The sequence below is a fragment of the Canis lupus genome, chromosome 22, assembly GCF_048164855.1.
Source record: "Canis lupus baileyi chromosome 22, mCanLup2.hap1, whole genome shotgun sequence".
Taxonomy (NCBI): domain Eukaryota; kingdom Metazoa; phylum Chordata; class Mammalia; order Carnivora; family Canidae; genus Canis; species Canis lupus.
In genome coordinates, this window is record NC_132859.1 from 5,752,444 (window position 1) to 5,772,583 (window position 20,140).

The following is a 20,140-nucleotide window of genomic DNA, read 5'->3' on the forward strand; positions in this document are numbered from 1 at the left end:
GCAGACCGTTTAGACCCAACTCCTTGCAGGATGCTAGCCAAAGCACTCTTGTTTACTCTACACCTAGACAGAGTTTGCCCGTATGTTTGCACCTTTTCCCAGAGTGTCAAAACAGGTGTTTTTACTGTGATCATGCTTAAAATCTGCTCCCCAAACAAGGCAATAAATATACCGTCACTATGAAATTCTTAGTCTCTAATTCTATGGAAAACATGTTCTTAAAGGTTTCACTCTATTACAAGGAGGTCCTGATGAGCCCTTTTAAGAATCCATTCGCCCTCCTCACTCCTACCAAGCAAGTGGATCGCCCTAAAGGTCCCTGTTAATGAAAGAAAGGATGTTACCATATAAAATAAACGCCTTCGTGCAATATTGGCCACTTCTTTCCTAATGTTCTATCTGCCTTCCTGGCACACAGTCGCTTCTTGCAAACACTAATGTTTTCATAATCTTTACAACACTCCCAACGGATGGGGAAATATCAGGTCTTACGATATGATCTTTATTTTACAGAAGGAGCAATGACTTCTTTGCTACTATATTCTATTTCCATTTTGATGTTATTGATGAATTGCTTTTGCTTTCAGTGCCGTTCAACTTAACCAGGGGCTAGAATATCGCTGCACAAAAGAGTCGGCCAGGTAACTTCATTGACGAGGCATTTACCTAACGGATGTCTCCAGAGCTGAAATCTTACAGACATAAAAAGTTATCCAGATGAGATTTTTAAAAATTTAAATACCTCGAAACAATTCAAATAGCTCAACCAAGGATATGTGTAAAACAGATGACTTTTTTCCTAATACATAAATGCTATTTACTTATTAGAGAATAATTGTGAAGAGTCATTAATACCAGAAAACAGAAACTTTGCTCCCTCCGTAGTAGAGAATTCCAAATCTCATTAGCAAAATGGAAGCCCTGCACACACAGAATCTTAGAATACAATATTCTCTGTATGTTAATACTTTTCACCACTTACCAGGTGCCAGGCACTGGTCCTAGCGCTTTAAATGCATTATCCCATTCAATCTTCACAGAAACTACAGATCCCCTATTATTACTGCCTCATTTTGCAAATGAGGATACTCCGGTTCCATCACACGCTCAAAGTCAGCTCTCAAAGGAGCTCGCACCTGCCGAGGACCCGGGCTGTCCAGTTCAGACCTGCAGCTCTTGAACCTTTTGTTAAAACTGCCACACCGGTTTTGGTTTTCATTGCTTTGTGTATTTGCAAGTACAGCTTTCACAAGATAGATTTTGGAAAGTGTTTCCATAAGATTAGGAATTTAATAATGGTTAACATGCATAAGGTACAAATCGTGGGCCACGAAAATTCCATATGTTCTTGACATGTGTTATAAGGCTCATGACACCCCCAACAAGGGAGATATGCTCCCATTTAGTGGAGTGCATCGGAGCACTCAGAGGCATAGAGTGTTAAGGAAGTTGCCAAAAGTCATACAGCTACGAAGGAGCAAATGTAAACTGTGAACCCAGGGAAGGCAGCTCCTCAGGTTGTGGTTTATGCCTCCACCTATCCTCCTCTGCCTCTTGAAAGCTGATGGTGCCTGACACTTCAAGAAAGGGAGTGGGAACTGCCAGGCCTGGCCAGAACTCTGGTGGGAAGAGGATCTGCTATTTCTGTGTCTTTCCAAAAACTTAATATGCATAAAGTACATCAGTTTACAAGATACACAAGTCTACATCCATTTCTCTTAACGATGTTTACTAACTTGAGGAATTAAATGTTTCGTGTGGTTCTTAGATTTCAAAAGAAGCCAAGCACAATTTCAGTTTTCACCTTTTTTTTTTTTTTCTCAAGTATATCATATCTTCAGAAGCACTAACAGGGCGGTAATAACATCATTATCACTCAAGTACTGGCCATCCTGTTGGGGGGATGACCATTGCTGGCAGCCATACTTCTATTTCACTGCCATCATTTAATTATACATTTAATTATGTGCGGGACCAAGACAATAATTGTGAGGTTAGAGGAAGCTTCAGAAATCTCAGGATCATCCCTTGAGTTATGAGCTGAAGTAACCTTGGACCAAGACACCTCCTTGAATATTCAGCAGCTGAAATGACCTTCTCTGAATTAGCTCTTGAGGACACAAAGCCATCTGGGTCAGCTCAGACAGCTCAAGTCAAGCACCTACGGTCAAAAATGTGAGACTAAGAAACCAATGAAGAATACTGAAACCCATCTTTGTCTTTAATTGGGCAGCGAGCCTAACTCTCCAGATTAAGTGTGGCTAGCTTCAGCTTTTCTGGCTTTAACCTAATATAAGTTAGCACAAGAAACCAGAAAACTTCAGAGAGAAAATACAGTTATGGTGAAGGCATCTACCCTCTGTCAGAATTTAGCCACAAGCTATAAGAAATGTAGCCATTTGGTGGCATTTAGCAAGAAGAAATTTAGGTGCTCATGTGGCACTGCTTGAGGTGCTGCATTCCAGTCTATTTACTCTCGATTATTTTTAAAATCAAAAGTTCCCAAAGAAGGAAGACGACAATTCTTTACCCAATCTCTAGACAATTATCTTCTCTCCAGAATTCCTTGAGTGGTGGCATTATACATTGTACCCACATAAGCTTGATTCACTCTTTGGCTAACAGCAAGATTTAAATTTATCTGTCTTCAATGCTAACACTAAATTAACACAAAAGTTATTCAGAAGTTCTAAAAAAAAAAAACAAAAAACACCACATTCTGACATCTTTTGGGTGAGGAAAACAAAGTAATCTCCTAGGCTTTTATATAAGATAGATCATAACAGATGATTTCTATGACCTTGGCTCTACTAAGTGATACACCAGGGAGGTCAGAACTCAATTATTCAAGTCAAAATATATATATTTATATTTATATTTTCTGACTGTTCAAGCTATCTACTGCAGCTACAATCATTATTTCTTGCTGATGTTAACAACAGTGCAATTAAAAACACACAAGTGTGGGTCATTTTAAGACTTTACTTTCAAAACGACATCAAATAACAGAAGTTATATCTGTAGCTGACCACGTGAGCTGCTTCTTGTTCATCAAGTCTTACTACTGGGCATACTCTCTTTCATTTAATTCCTTGAACTTGGCTTTATCTGGAAAGAAACCTATTAATAAGCACTGACTCTAGGTCATGTTTAGATCAACACAGGTGACATTGCAGTGAGCAACCCACCTTCTCCTGAAACTAAACAACGCATTTTTACCAATCCTTAACTAATACTAAGTCAGTCAACTATAAACTGGTGACCTAAAAGTGAAAAGCTGTAATTGTGCATTACAAATTCCTGAGTCATTTTGTCCTTGCAACCTTTTGCTTTAAATAAACCTGAATGCTAGCTAAAGAAAATCTACAAGCAACTCAGTATGACTTAGTGTTTCCAAACCAGGAAAAGGAAGGACTTTCAGTGTTCGAGATAACGTTTGTTTTCTGTAGTTTGGAAAATAAACATTTCCTATGTAGTTAAGCAGTTAAGCCCAGGGACTCTGTGTGTGTGTGTGTGTGTGTGTGTGTGTGTGTGGAAAGTGCCTGTGTTTGTGTGGATAAGGATAGAGAGGAGAGACAAAGAGAGAAAGAGGAGAGAGGGAAAGGAAGAGAAAGAGATTTTTTTTTAGTACTATTTAGTGCTCATGTAACACCAAATTTTGTGCTGGAGTTAGAATTTATCTCAGCAAGTCTGCGCACATGAACCATGAAAAAATTACAATTTGGCAGTCAAATCAACAGGAAATGCTTACCTGATTATACAGATTACATTTCTCTATTAATTGGATGATACGGAATGATATATTACATACAGTTGCATAAAATAATAGCAGTCTTGGGTCTCTAAATTGGTTTGTTATCCTTATTTCAATATACATAAGCCATTTTCTGCATTTAAATAATAATGTCATTTTCTTCTTGATCGAAGAATACGTAGACTTTGCCCTGCTATCATGCTTACATAACACTAGAGATATCTACTTGATTTTAATACATTTTATGGAATTTATTGTTTCCCGGAGTTACTAAGCAATGGCCAAGAGAAGTAATCCTTTTGTATTTGTCAAGTGGGGATACGTATGTAACTTATCAAATGACAGTTTAAGTTGTCAAGGTATGAGTAAGAGCTTCTACAGCAACCATCCATCTTCCCATGTGTTGGTTAAAATGCATCCTACAAGCCTCTGTTTCATGTCTGGGTACAAGATTATAAATTAAAAGGACAAATACCACCTCCATGTCAGGTATATGGCTTCATCCTCATTGCACAACTTTGAGGGCAGGCTTATTGCTGTTCCCATATGACAGAGGAGAACATTCAGAGAGATTGGAAAATGCTTCCAGCAAAACCTGTTCCACAAATGCCTCTAAAACCTTGGGTAGAAACTAGGGACTAATGGGATTACATATACATATACGTGTGGACACACACACACTTGTGAGGTTTACTTTCTTCTTTTCTGTTATAGGGATTGTTATATATACATTTAAGATACACAGAGAGTTACAAGTAACATTTTTGAGGACTTACAGAAATAATTCTTAAAATATTTGGAGACTGTGACTCCTTCAGTTGTCAGATAAGAAAATGCGAAGGGAAAATTATTTCAAACCAAATAGCATACATATTTTGAAATATCCAGAATGCCTGAAAATAGTAGGATGTTAGTTTGTTTTAAAAGAAATACATTTTCTTCACGCACATTTGACACTGCTGGCTGACCTCAGCCAAGTCAACGAGGTTAAAGAGTAAACATCATTCTTTTATTTTTACAGGGTTCTCTTAAGACCGAACAGAAAAGTCCCCCGTTTTTATTTTTGTTTGTCATTAATACAAACTTTATATTGTAAAATTACATGCGACCAGTATTATTCCTATTTTAGGCCTGGTTTCACTCCTAAATTAGCTCGTATCTGTCTCTTAGCACTAGCACTTCCAGTTCTACATTCCTGTTTAAAATATTTCTTCCCCCTCTCTCCACCTTTTTTTTCCCTTCCAGAAATGACTAATCTTCCTGTTATTCTACTCTGTCAGTTTTTCCCCTGGTATTCTTTTCATGTTGCGTAACGTTTACTTTTCAACAACTCCTTTTAGAATTTTACTACTGTATCCTTGATGCTAGCCTTCCGTTTTCAACAGATTAAAACAGTCAATATTTATCTATTAGCAAACTTTTTTGTCGACTTTTGTGCTATTCAGATTAAGCTATCTCTTCAGCCCAAAAATGCAACTATTCTCTCAACTGACATAATACAAATGTCCATGTGTTGGTCTTCAAAGTTAAATTCAGTCTAATCCTCTATTACCACACACCACAATTAAAAGGGCTTAGCTTTTTGTCTCCTTTCAAAGTTCCTAATAAGTGCTAGCAAAGCAACATAACGCCACTTCTTTAAAAAATAAATTTCTAAAAAAAAAATAAATTAAAATAAAAAATTAAAAATAAATTTCTCTTGCTTTCCAGCATTTCCCCATCACATCATAAAACATGTGAGCATAGACTTAATAGGCAGAATGTAAAGGTCTTCACCTTTCTGATTTTCATTTCCAAAAAAATTATTTTAATTATATGCCAAGGATCTGACCTCTACCCTAACCCTAAATCATCAATAACAGCTATAGAGCTATACTATCTGAAGATGAGTAGAGTTCCTTTTTTTTTTTTTTTAAGATTTTATTTATTTATTCATGAGAACACAGAGAGAGGCAGAGACACAGGCAGAGGGAGAAGCAGGCTCCATGCAAGGAGCCCGGCGTGGGACTCGATCCCGGGACTCCATGATCACACCCTGGGCTGAAGGCGGTGCTCAACTGATGAGCCACCCGGGGATCCCCCATGAATAGAGTTTCAATCCTAGAGAAAACATCTGAGATTTAGAATTATGATGACTATTTAAATATATCTAAAATTTACAGTATAATATTGTATGCCTAACAAAATGTTAATCACAACCTCAGATTTACGTAGTTCATTTTTTTTTTTGGCAAATTCAATATTATATTCATTATCTCATAGTCATAGAATCCCTCTGAGAAGGCAGTTTCTTACTGGTCCTATTTACACTGGCTAGCCATCCAAGAAGATGTTCACAAGGCTTTAGAAATTGTACGTTTTCTAAAATCCAAAAACACCTTTAAACATCCTGACAAAACACACTTGAATTATAGGAGATAAAGACATCCCTACAATGTCACTCTCACTTCCTGAAAATAAAAGTCAAATGAAGTTCCAATATTTGCTTAAGTTAAAATAGCAAAAGATCTTACCATTTACTTTTAGACTTGGGGGGAATCCCCATTATTGCCTCTTCTTACTTTTTCAAATAACAAAAATTAAACTTCCTTGTTTGTCACATACAATGCTCTACATGGACACATCCCACTTTTCTTTGGGTCAGCACAAACAACCTCACTTTCAAACTTCTTTCCTGTCTCTATTTCAGACTCTAGGGCCAGGGACTCTAAAGCCAGCTAAAACATTCTTGGTTAATATTTATGATATAGGACATCAAATATTATAGTAACCAAAACCGGATTCACATACACATTTTGGAAAATCACATCACATCAGAAGTAGAAAACAAATCCAATCTATATATTCTATAAGAAAGGCAGGGCTCATGGCCACATCCCCAGGGACTAGCACAGTGTTTACCACCCCCCCCCCCAAAAAAATGACGCTCGATAAATATCTTCTAAGTGGATAAACTCAACCATATAGGGGTATATTACGGTAAACTAAAAAGGAAAGACAAGATACTTCCTGGAACTGTGGGAAATAATATTCTCAAAATGCATTAATCAAAATGAGGATTAGGAGAAATAATTCAAAGAATATCCCCAAGGGAAATTTGTATCAAAATTTGTTAGAATACTTTGAATGTATCTGTAACTATATTTAGGTCTTATATTAAGAAAAAAGTTAATGTCTGAATCTGAAATTGATAAATACAATAAAACTCCTGCATTTTTCTCTAATATAAACCATATCGTGGAGGTACCAGTCATTAAGAAAAAGTTCTTTGTTAGAAAAATTACACATAGTGAATGCAGCAGGTATGATATAATTAAAACTCACCATTCGGCAATCTCTTAAAAAACCATGAATCTAAGAACTGATCAAAAATGAGGGGAAGCCACTGGTCCAAGCCTGATGAAGAACCGGCCTAAGCTGACCTGAACTCACTGATAGATTTCAGCACCATTAAAAATGGGAACACCAGAAATTATGCCCCTTTGGTGTGATGCAAGCGAAAAGTACACAGCACCATCGAGAAGTATTCTCACCAAATAATAATAAATTAATTACAACTGAACTCAATTCTAGCTTTAATTTCTAGTCTACAGAAAATGAGGGTGATAGAACAACAAGGTAAACAACATTATAGGGAAACAACTAGCTAAATTTGGAACCTCAAACCTTCTTCATGACAATGATTGAATTTTTCAACAAATAAAAGCATGGGGAGAAAAAAAGGAGCAGAAATTATCATAGACTAAAAGGATCTTAAAAGATGTAACATCCAAATAGAATGTGTAAATCCTGTTTAGATGCTCATCTGGTCACTCCACCAATTAAAGAGATCTCACAGTGACAATAGGGAAAAATTGAACATAAAGTGAGTACTAAGTAATATAATGCAATTATTGTCAATTTTGATAGATTTGGAAATAGGGTTATATTTGAAACAAGTTCTAATCTGTTATAGATATATACTAAAGAATTTATAGATATACTAATAGGATGTCTGGCATCCTTTTTAAAATACATCAGGAATAAAAGGTATATATGGGAGGTAATGAACGAAACAAGATGGGTAAAATGTTGTCTGATGCATAATATGGATACAGGCATACAAAATGCTGATTCATACACATGCCAAAAATACCGTTATATTTTCTCTAATTTTGTGTATGCTTGAAAATTGCCATAATAATTTGTAAAAGCTTAAAAAAAAACACCACAAACAGAAAGCAAAAGAGAATGAGTTACTGTCTGGAAGAATAATCAAAGTTTGTTATATTTCTGACCCACAGTCACAAAGCCCAGTTGACCAGCTAGACTTGGCTTCTTATACTCTGATCTGGCTGACCTAATTCAATTCTTTTATGTCCGAACATAAATATCTGTATCTATGACAGAAAAATGATAGATTTAACCTACTTCAAAAAATCATATACATATATAGAAAAATTATAAACTTAAAATATCTAAAAATATAGATATTATTAAAATGCTTTCTTATTCACCTTCATGTCACATGTATCTGTGTTACCTCTTCAATCAAGTAATAAGGTCTTTAATGAGCAAAGTCTGTGTCATATTCTTTCGACCAACAACCGTTCACCATACATTTCTAATGGGTCTACTACGTATCAAGTATTCCACTAAATAGTAAGAACACAAAGGTGGTAAGTCACAAGTCATGCACCCAAATCCAGAGAGGGAGGGAGATATATACATAATGATGATCCATGTGTCAAAAACAATGATAAAGATATGAATGGGGCATATCACAGACACAAAGAGGACAGTAACATGGCCAGGGCTAGGGTGAGGAGAGGCTTCCTAGTGGAAGTAATATCGACTGTAAATCTAAATATGAAATGGCTTACAAAATTATTTCAGGGAAGGAAGGAAAGTTCTATGCACAAAGAAAGGACAGAAAACATTAGACTGGAAGAGCAAAAGAGCTTTCTCTTCTGCAACAGGGCAGTATCACTAACATCCCACGTTATAGGCACTGGGCTTCAATCGGTGTGACCCACTGGACCAACAAAATGCTAAGTACCTAGGAGGAGATCGATAAACATCTATTAATTAGGGTATGAAGAGACAAATGGAGGTACTATCTGAGTGCTCACTGTGCTCCAGGTATTTTGCTAATATCCCGAGACAAATGTATTTCTTATTCAACCTCACATCAAGCCCAAGGTAGGTCCCTTTATCATACCTGGCTTACAGATTGGGACACCGGGGCACAGAAGGGCCACGTAACTTGCTCAGTCAGTCCGTTAGCAAGTGGTGTATTAAGCGATGTTCTGAATGTTTCAAACAATGTGGAAAGAAAATACCTGGAAATAAAATTCTACCTGGGTATCCTACGTGGTCAATGGATTTAAAAAAGAAGAGATGACACTATAAACAGTGAGGGCTGCTAAGTGTCTAAGTGGCTGTCTGGAAGAGGGAGGGACCTTGAGTTGGAGCATTTGTCAAATTTCCACGAGGTAACGACTCCCTCCGTGGCCAAGTTCAAGCTGCAAACGTGACATCATCTTAGGTGAGCCAGCTCCATCTCACCACTGGCCTGCAACAACCGATTCAGTAAAGAGTTAAATTAACAGGCTGATTATATGATCAAGAGGATTACAAGCATACAAAAAGGTCCGATGGCCAGCTCTGTCTACAGGGCTCTGTACACAAGTAACAGCCGATTCATGTTTGAAGTTAATGAACTTCTAAGGAGTTTAATATAAAGTATGAAAGGCAATGAGGATGAACAAGTAATTCACAGAGATTCCTCAAGGAAACATACATTTTCTATGAATGAAGAACTGACATTTTTTTTAAAGTGTTTTTTTCTATGTGATTAATGAACTGTGATTACTAAGTGACTTCCTACTAAACCACCCCTCCCTCAGGTAACACATAAGAGGATTTATTTCCAACTAGAAAAGTTAAAAATGAAAACAAAAAAGTTAAAAATGAAAACAAAAAAGTTAAAAATCAAAAACGAAGGCAATTATTTGATTTGGGTCTTCAAAAGACATAGCAACCAAAAAAAGTAAGATTACTTTTGCATACCCTGTGTTTTACAAGCTTCCCGCCGTATAAAAAGTGTTGAATGATACTGATCATAAGGAGAGAGGAAAAAAGTCAATCATGGAACTAGATTTATATACATGGAGTCTTATTGATAGTTAAAGAATGTACAGATATATGTATACAAGAGAGAGTTGAAATGATTAATATTAGTGTGTTTACACCAGTGCTTTAAAAACTTCCTTCAGGTTACTCATGTAACAATGGTATTGAATGAATAAGCATAGTTAGATGAATTTTAAGTGTGGACAAAAGGGAGTTAAAATTATTAATGCTGATATGTATTGATCCTATCTCCTTACAAAATCCCTTTATCACTGAACAATGGCGTCCAATAGATAAGTACATCTATTAAAAATAGATATTTTTTAACAATACATAAAATCTATTTTTCACATAGAATGCAAATATAATGTTGAAGAGAAGCAACCGATGATTAGTAAAGCAAAAAAAAAAAAAAAAAGTTAAATTAAATACAAATTTCCTGAGAGGTCTGGCAACCTCAAACCAGATGTCTGCATTTGGGGCATGTGGGCAGCGCGCTGCTGACCCGTGACTGAATCTGGTTCTCAAGACCCTGCAGCCTATCTGCAATTTAACAGAATCCTCACTTAAAGAGATGCCATAGAAAAAAAATGCGATTCATTAGCACCTCGTTATGCTATTTAACACACATGCAAAACAAATGCAAGAGATGCTTCTGAGCCTTGTTAGAGTCTCTATATGTTTTCTGATGTGCTTGTCTCAATAGTAAGCCCCAGACATCTTTTACTGGGTCAATTTAACTATTGATTTTTACTCATAATGCTTATCAACAGCAGAAAGATATCACTTTTTTAGTCTAGCGCCTTAGGGGAGAAAAATTCACAGAATAAATGATTAAAAATGAAAAAAAAAATCAACAACACAGTTGCCTAGCACATAAAATATCTCGAACCAATTTTGTTACTTAACTAAACTGACAATTTTTTCAGCCCAGTTATCAGACTGAGGTGAAATTATAGGTGTATATTTTTATCTTTGTGATATCACAATTAGTTGAGAAATGAAAATTCAACTTAAATAATTCTAGTGTTCTACCTACAATGCTGGTTTCATTTCCTTGAATGAAGGAGGCCTTCAAAGAGGTGACTGTGTCAACTTTTAATGAAATGTATGGTCTAATTTATAACTGAAACACCTATAATTAGTTTAATTTTAATTTTTTTTTTTTTGGTAAGGTGTGGAGGTGGGGTAAGGATGGTTATGGCATGGATCTGGAGCTAAGGTTTCAACCGGCACTCCACATTTTGTCCTATTTTAATAATAGTAAAGCAAACTAGTATTTATTGGAAGGTTACATGTGTCAGCCCTATGGGCAGACAGTAGAGATTCACAGATGACCCAGGCCCAGTCTCTGCTTTTAAAAAGCTCCCAGACAGGGAGCATGGAGATTCAAACTGACTACAATGGTCTGTCCTAGGACGAGAGTAGAGTTCTAACACGTCTATTGACACTGCATTTTCATGCAGGAAAATAACCTTACAAGTAATGTACGTGTTTTCATGTTTCTATACAATTGCAATATCACCTAACTAATTAGAATCCTATCTAAACACAAGAGTGAATAGTTTTGGGGTTAGAGATTAAGAGAATCATTAAAACTGTTCTGTCCAGACTTAAAAAACAAAAACAAAAACAACAAAAAACTCAAGAGAAAATATTACTCTCTCTTCCACTTTAGTCTGAAAGTGGATCTGAATACACATTCTCTTGACATTCACATGTCCCTGCATGCTCTACAAACAGGAAGCGTGGCCGGATATAGAGGTATGTGGAGTCACTGATACTAAACTCCTTAAAAATTTCATGATGAAGAACGGCACACCAGGCTCAATTTGCTCTCTCCTGAACATTTTAGTTATTTTCCAAACCTGCAAGATTAGAAAATTAGGCTAGCCTCCTAATTATCAGCAAACAAAATAAATGTAGTACAGAGAGCTCTTCTCTAAACTCCTCTCTTTGGAGCACTGTGTGCAAAGGCTCACTGCTCAGAACAATTAAGTACTGCTTCATGCCAAGGGGAGATACTCCACACACGGCCCCTATCTCCTTAAGATCATTATCAAGGGGGATCCCTGGGTGGCGCAGTGGTTTAGCGCCTGCCTTTGGCCCAGGGCGCGATCCTGGAGACCCGGGATCGAATCCCACGTCGGGCTCCCGGTGCATGGAGCCTGCTTCTCCCTCTGCCTGTGTCTCTGCCTCTCTCTCTCTGTGACTATCATAAATAAATAAAAAATTAAAAAAAAAAAAAAAAAAAAAAAGAATATTTAAAAAAAAAAAAAAAAAAAAAAAGATCATTATCAAGGCCTTACCTTTTTCGGAAAACACACTCTGCAGAAAAGCATGCCAAATCTAAAATAATGGATCAGCAGAACTTATTCTCTAAGCAGGTGACATGTACGAATTGTGAAGCTCCTTGAAGAGGGGCCCATAAGTCTCAAGGAGTAATATATCTTAATGTTCAAGTGGTGATTGTAGCATTTGTTACCAGCTACATAATTACTACACTCTAACCCATAATGAGCCTGAAGTGCTAAATTTTTAATCCCTCCTGATGACCCTCTTCAAAGTGGATAAATATAGGTCTCTTCTCAAATACTTAATTGCCAGGACTACCGGTATCCACACATAATCTGGATCATTTTTGACCATCTCGAACTTTTTCTTTTTTTTAAAACAGCTTCTATCATATAGCTCCTAAAATAATTACTAGAGGGGAAAAAGCAGTGAGCAGGTTAACAAGGGGCAGGGCCTAGGCATTTATATTTTTCGGAAGCCTAGATTCTCTTTTCTGTTTCAGGTTGAAGATTTACAATACTGGAACGTTTTCACGCTTGGAAGACAAAACTTTATTATTTTTTCTTCTGAAAGTAAAGTGCGGAGAAATTTAAGGGCAACACAGATACATGGACCTCTCTATAAATAGCACGTACCTTTGCTACTATTATTTCTACAATAAAATAATAATTATAGTTGCTATAGTTGCAGTCTGGTTCCCAGAATGTTCCTCTCATAATAAATACCAACACTGGTCAAGGTTCTTCTTGATATTCTCAGTAGTTCATTAAAAAGGGGGGGGGGGGAGAAGAAGAAAGAAAGAAAAAACAAAACACTAATAATGCTGCTATCCTGGTAATATCACTTCTCCTCCCTATGCAACTTTTGGAGGGTATTATTCTACATAAGCTTGATACTTTCTTAACAAAGCACTTTTACTAACAGAGAGCTAATATTGTTACAAAAATAACTGTTTTGTGCCACTGCACCCACTAGTGACCATTCCCCATTAGAGCCATGGGCTGTATACACACCCATGTATCAGGAAGCCTGGCCAGGTCCCTATGTACAAGATAACATGCAGAACATGGCTTAAGTGCAAAAAAAGGCCCGTTCTAGAAATTTACACCAAGAGAACATAAACAACCCATTAGAGTGTCAGAGCAATTTAACTGCTTGAGTCCTACAATAAATGAGGGACTCCTTCGAGAAATAGTTTATAGTTACATGTTGCTAGCCAATAAATGTCCCATTCCATGAAAAAATTCTCCAACACTGAATTCATAAAAGCACGTAGGTTCAGCATTGGGACTCTTTGACTTTGACTCAGCTCATCATCTCAGGGCTGTGAGTTCAAGCCCCACATCCAGCTGCCCGCTCAGCTGGGGGTCTGCTTGAGTTTCTGATTCTCTCTCTCCCTCTGCCCCTCCTCCCCCTGTAAAATATTTTTTCAAAAAAAGCACATGATTATTGGTCATGGTCAGGAAAAAACTTGGCTTTCAATTCAACAAACACTTAATAGATGCCAAAGATATTCAAAACACCATACATACAGAGGTAATTAATGTAAGCTTCCCATTCTTAGGGAGCTTAAATGCTAATGGGGGGGGGGGAAGAAACATTAACAAATGAATGTAAGATGTGATTTACTCTGTGACAGAATGCTCGGGAGAAGTAGACAAGAAAACGTAATCATAAAAAAATAAGAAAACGTAATCATTTCATAGAGTATGTCTCATCTGACAGTCATTGTATAATAAGGACCTTTTATGAATAAGAGCACAGAGAGAACTAAATCCATCTGTCACCTGCAACTGCAGGTTGGCTAAAGATGTAAGCGTTTAGCAAACAAACAAAAAGCATCTGTAAGAATCAACTGGGTATGGAGAATTTAAAATATAGGCTATAAATATAGGGTATTGTATATCTTATTACAATCTTAAACTGTGTCCTATATATCCTTTTATTAGTCTTATAACAAACTCAGGTATATGCACACATACTTTTTTGGGGAGAGCCTGCTATTAAACCATAAACCCTTAATGCCACCAGTAATCAAGGCATCAAAAGAGTCAAGGAAGTAATTCACCTTAATAGCAGTGAACAGCAGTGACTTGACCTTAATAGCAGTTCTCATCAACCAGGTGTATCAGTAATGCCATTTTCATGAAATGAAGACAAGATATTCCAGTTTTTGCTGGGACCTACTGACTAGTCACATTTAAAGAGTCCTGATGATCTTAGGATCCTTAGGACTGTAATTGGGCCCTAACCTCACCAGCGGCTCCTTGGTTTCCTAAGCAGTAAAACAAATGGATTGTAGGACATTGTTTCTCAAGACTCTTCTAACTGCAATCCCAAGAATCTATGGATCACTGGAGTTCAATATTAAAAGTGATACAGGAAAAAAAAAAAAAACTTTTTTCATGGAAAAACCTAGCACCTGAGGTTTTTAATTCTTAACTATTTTTATAAAGCTTCACTTGTCGTGGAATCTTGACTACTGAGCGATTGCCTTGACAGTTACTCTGGTAGAAACCTTAAGCGGAATCACAGCTAAAATCCCAGTTTTCTTTCAAGTTACTTCAAAAAATACTAGAAACCCTTCCAACAGTACAAATAAAAATGAGACTCGTAGGTTATATTCCAAATGTTCAATATTAACCTCATACTGAAAAATAAGAATCAAGGGTACTTTACCAGCCAGGATATTACAATCTAAAAGCTGACTGCAATCTGTGAATGACTGCTGAGTGTCTTTTATTTTTTAATGTGTATTGATTTTATTTCTATTCTTCAATTGACATAAGAGCTAGTCATGGCTTAGAAACAAGATTTGCAGCCTATCCTTTCAAAGATCTATGTATGCAGTCATGAGAAGCCCCACGGTTGGAATCCGTCAAGCTCACACTGAGCACTGTCCCTGGGTGAAGAGCTGTGGCAGGACAATGTGTCTTTTCAAGCCACCCAGCATAAAATCTGTAAACCCACAAATGATTTTCCATCGATCAAGTCCTATTTTCATTCAAATCCAGTTTGCAACCACGTGACGGACTTGTGGTCACTTTATGAACATAAAACATTTTACTTTTAAGATTATGATAATGCAGCGTTATTTATGCTACTAGAATTAAAAAAAAAAAAACAGTTCAAGAAACAGGATGGCCAACAATCTGCCATGATGGTAGAGTTAAAACTCATCATGGTGTTGCACAATTTCTTGTTGGGTTTCGAGACCATATTCAAGAAATAACTGGAAACGCATGAAGCAGTATCCTTTTAAGGAGCTTTGTCATAAGAGAAACACACTTTAGTGATCAAATCACTTTCAGAATGCTTGTAACTTGAGATTTCATTTTTCTTCCAACAGTGACCTGTTTTTCTCTAGAACAGTTACTCAGAAAAAATATTTTCAGCTAGTCATAAGAATGACTTCCTTAGAAGCCCTTTCCTTTGTACTATTAAGCAGTCTGGAAAATTGCTTGCTTGACTCATTCATGCTGTCAAAATATACTACAGGCTAAAGCTCACCATCCATTTTCCACTTCCTAGAACAACACATGCGATATATGTATGAAGTTCTAAAGGAACAACAGCATTTGGAGTCTTAGAACCCCTCTCATGTGTTGATAGTTTATAAAACCATATCCACACAGGCTATGTGTTTGGTATGTCTGAAGACGACCACTTAGGCAGGAAAAGTCTGCCACCTTTAAATCCATTATACTTAAAAGGTAAGGGGTCAAGTGAACCGAAGAAGGTCTCTAAGTTTTAATAGACTATCATCACTGCTAACTTTGGTGCCACAAGCAAGAATCCATTAGAAATTCAAAGAGGACGTACTAGAGTTATTTGGAGATTATTTGGAGTTATTCAGAGATACTAAGAAATAAGATAGGTAAGGAAATACAGAATTCTGTACAAAAAAAAAAAGGTTATGAAATCAAACAGATCATTACTGGAACTCCACATCTGTTGACACACATTATAGAACTGAAAAGTCACACTTATTCTTTTACCAACAGGCTACGATCATTAATAGAAAAGAGATCGCAAAATGAGAGACATACAACACACAGAAACCTAATTATCATCAACACACATCAAATAGCATTTTTTTTTTTTACGGTAACAGAGATCATAGGGAATGTCATTTAGAGAGAAAAATTATTTTTGAATCAGTAATCCAACGAAGACACTACTGAAATGAAGTGACGTCACCTTCTAACTCTGAATAAGAGATTACTAGGTAGGTAAGGAGGTTATTTTGTTTTCCTAAATCATGTTTGAAAACTTATCTACAGTGCTCATCAGAAAGCAAAGCCAGCTCTGTGTGAGAGTCTGGAGCTTATGAAGATTTCCAGATGGTTTTATCCTTAGGAGAAAAATACATCTTCTATATAGATTGAGAAGTCATGACAAAAATACTATGTTCCCTGAACCTCTCAGCAATGTTAAAAGAGCGATTGTTAACCAGGAGCAATATAGCTGTTTAAAAATATATCTGGCTGTGTTTCTTGGTTTAGAGATTCCAACTGAGTGAGTCTAGCTGGTAGGGCAAGTGGAGGTGGGGAGGACTGGGGCAGGGGGGAATACACCTTTCCAAGTCTTTTCTACTATGTGCTGGACGCCTGGAGAAGTAGCCGAGATGACGTTTGGCACACAGTGGGCATGCCATGTAAGCTGTCGACTCACTTGGAATTAAGTGCATCCTACTTAGGATCACTAGGCAAGGGGAAGGTTTGGGTCTAGCAGATATTTGCAGCCTAAGTGGTCCAATTGGCACCTTCTCTTATAGACTCTCTACGTTCGATGCTGAGCTTTTCATATTTCTATGGTTAATTCTGAACCGGGAGGTCTTTTGAGGCCAGGATTTTAAAAGGCATTTCAAAAAGCCAGGCTATAATTGTCTATGTTCCCCTATTCTTCAAAAATCGTACACTAGCCAAATAAACCAGAGGTGACCAAAGGTTGTAGATCAAAAAGGCCTGCAAGGTATTATTAACATAGGAAGGCAGTGGTCCTCCAATCGTTCTGAAGCAAATATATTTTAAAAAGTAAGCAAACTTAAACGTTGAGGTCATAGTATGACTAGGAAGGATTAATAAGGATTGCCTTTATTAACATAAAGTCACTTTCATTATCGGTATCTCAATATTGTTTCCCAACTTAATATTTCTGTAAAAGAAAAAGAGGGAGAGAGAGAGAATGCACAAGTGCATGCTCTTCGACTGTTGATAGTATCTGTAGAGACTTGTCCGCTGGAAAATGTTTCTTTAACTTTGGTTTGGCTCCTACCTTGGAGCTGATGGGAAATAAAAACTTTTCCATGGATTAGAGCCAACGGAGCTGCTAAAACAAAAGGTAACATTCATCAGAGAACCATGGTACCATGATCTCATTCTGGGGGTTAATTTTTTTTTTTTTTTTTACATTAAGTGTGGACTGTCTAAAGTTTAGAAAAGTCAAACAATCTATGTTAAAGAAACTAAATCTTGGCCTTATCTTACGTGTTGTTATTTAGATGGGGAAAAAAAAAAACTTTTTAAACTACATAACATGGAACAAAACAACAGTAAATATGAAGAACTCATTGGATTTTTACGTATTTTGCTTATCTCTGCAATCCCCCTAAAATGTGAGTGCCCCAGACACATGTACATCCTGCTCATTATTTCTACTTACAACTAGTAATATGTAGTTTCAACATGAAATCATTCTCAGAGAAGTGAATTTTTATCAGTAAAACATGAGCATCTGAAAGTGCTACCTCCCTTGATTTTTAAGAGAAAAATCCCAGGTTTTACACGTCTGTTCACTCAGTATCAACTGACCACTTAATTCCAGGAAGCCCTTCTTGCACAATTTTTGGCATCTTCTGAAAACCTGAAGGCAAATTTTACTTCCCCTGCCCTCAGTGGTCCTCCTCTACTTTCTCCCCATTGTTTCACACGTTAAAAGCCTAAATAGCCAACTCAATTAAACAGACTGTAAGCATCTCCTTTGAACATGTATTTGACCCTTTCTCAACAAGTAATACAGCCAACTCACTGCCACGTACTGAATCGATGCACAGCAGAATAGAAGGGGGCAATAATCGATATCCTTAACAAGGTGTCAGTGGCATGGCTCAGTAAACCCAACAGTAAAAGCACAGCTCATATTCTGAATTAGAACGTAGCAAAATATTCACACAACTGCAAAGGAAAACCTGAAGCTAGCCGTGGGAAACCACGAGGCCGTACTATTCCTGGAGAACCAGTCGAATCAGGAAGCTGGGTTTTTTTTCCCCTCCTTGCTGCAAAAAGTATATACTCTCCTATGTCTAACCAAAGTCAAAAGTCTCAAGCCTGTGAAATTAGGCAGCACCTTTACATACCTTGGAGCAAAAGAAACCATTTGGGCTAGAACTGGATCCCTATCCATTCAGAGTAACGGTGGAAGGGGGTGGGGGTGGGGAACGAGGATGTGGTAAATAGAATTCTGTGGCCTTGGATACTTCTTGCTGCCTTTGAGGAAGTGAGTGGTTGACTTTCTACTAAGTAAGTAAGTTTATACAGGCTTAGGATGAAGTAGGGATAGTACAAATCATGGAAACATGGGACTTTAATATTTGACCTTCTACGCCATGCAGGTACTTTATTGAATAAACATCAATTTTATTTTTGAAAAAAAATAAAAGGCTTAGGTGAGTCTTTTAGGAAGAAATTTATATAAATAATATAGTGCTTGAAATATCAAATGTGAGTTATTTATTTTAGACCAGCACAGAGCTAAAGAGGCATTAGTTTTAAATGAAACTAAATTTGGAACAGATGGCTACAACCACTTTTTCATTCATGGATAACTGCACTTCGAGATGGGTTTCCACGCACAGACAACGATATAAACACTGAATTATTGCATTAATACTACCCCTGTGAGTTTAACGTCAAGCGGTACACATGTTGCGAGGTTAAGGGGTATCTTCTCTTGATAACCGGTAAGTAAAAAAGCTCGGATGCGATCATGCACATTTATGTGCATCATCCAGATCAAAGGTGTTTCTAATTATTTAATCAAATAATGGGTAGATATCTTTGGGACAACATGCAAACTGCATCGTAAGGTCAAGTTCCTCTCGTAGGGGGAAAGATAACTTAGACCCAATCCAGCACTGAGACAAGAACAGCACTAGCAACTACCATGTACAGAGTATTTACAATGGGTGAGACACTGTGTGAAGTGACCTGTATTATATAACTGATCCCGCGGACTCCGCGTGAACCTTCATAGCAGGTGCACTTAGCCTCCTTTCAGAGGCCACAGTGACTGACACCAAGTCAGCAGGAAGTAACGGATGCAACCAAACCCAGGTCCAATTGAAGTCATGTTCTGGGCTCTTAACCAGCTCTTATTCTTTGCCATGAACATTTTTGTGTATAGCTTTTGCAATTATTCTAAAGATCCTACACTGATTTAAAAAAAATATATATATATATAGCCTTTAGACTAAGTGAAAAAAAAAAACACTGGCCATTTTCTCACTCTTCCTGGCACTCATATTTATTTGCTATAAAGTAATATTCATTATGAACTTCATCCCAAGGAAAAGAACACAGAGGCCATTCCAGACATTCAGAAAACAATCAATCAATCAAGCCAATACTAAAGCAAAGTCATGAAGAAAATGCCCAGAGAAATAAAGTCAAAGAACAAAAAGTACTGCTCATCTTTTCCTGTGATCAATTTTGTCCTAGACACGAAGTAAATTCGACTTTTACGCCAAGTTTGAATTCATATCAAAGACAGTTGTGTCAAAGATCTTTCTAACTAGCTGTTTGATTAAACTGATACAGTCAAGAAAATGGCCCAAAGGCTTGGAGTTTCTAATCATTCAAAGAAAGGATCCTTGTAACACTTGCTATTGATGTTAAAGGTTGTCTGTTCGTTTTTCTCCACGCTATCACTCATCCAAACCAACTGCTCTGTGAGAATATATATTTCCCACGAGGCATT

At 37.0% G+C, this 20,140-nt stretch overlaps 1 protein-coding gene and 2 long non-coding RNA genes across 51 annotated transcripts in view; 1 reads left to right on the forward strand and 2 right to left on the reverse strand.

The window, feature by feature from the left end:
- The window catches only part of MBNL1 (muscleblind like splicing regulator 1), a 203,457-nt gene that overhangs the window by 111,211 nt on the left and 72,106 nt on the right, over positions 1–20,140 (reverse strand). The gene's annotated exons all lie outside the window — the stretch shown is intronic.
- LOC140613816 (uncharacterized) lies at positions 175–19,000 on the reverse strand. The gene is made up of 3 exons (XR_012014716.1): positions 18,522–19,000; positions 12,178–17,494; positions 175–11,940 (listed from the first exon to the last, which is right to left on the reverse strand). It is a non-coding gene; the product is annotated as an uncharacterized lncRNA (long non-coding RNA).
- The window catches only part of LOC140613813 (uncharacterized), a 34,917-nt gene continuing 33,397 nt past the window's right edge, over positions 18,621–20,140 (forward strand). For 4 of the 8 annotated variants that reach the window (XR_012014707.1, XR_012014706.1, XR_012014709.1 and 1 more), the window contains exon 1: positions 18,621–18,684. This is a non-coding gene — a long non-coding RNA (uncharacterized lncRNA). The other 4 variants (XR_012014710.1, XR_012014712.1, XR_012014708.1 and 1 more) reach the window with 4 other exon arrangements.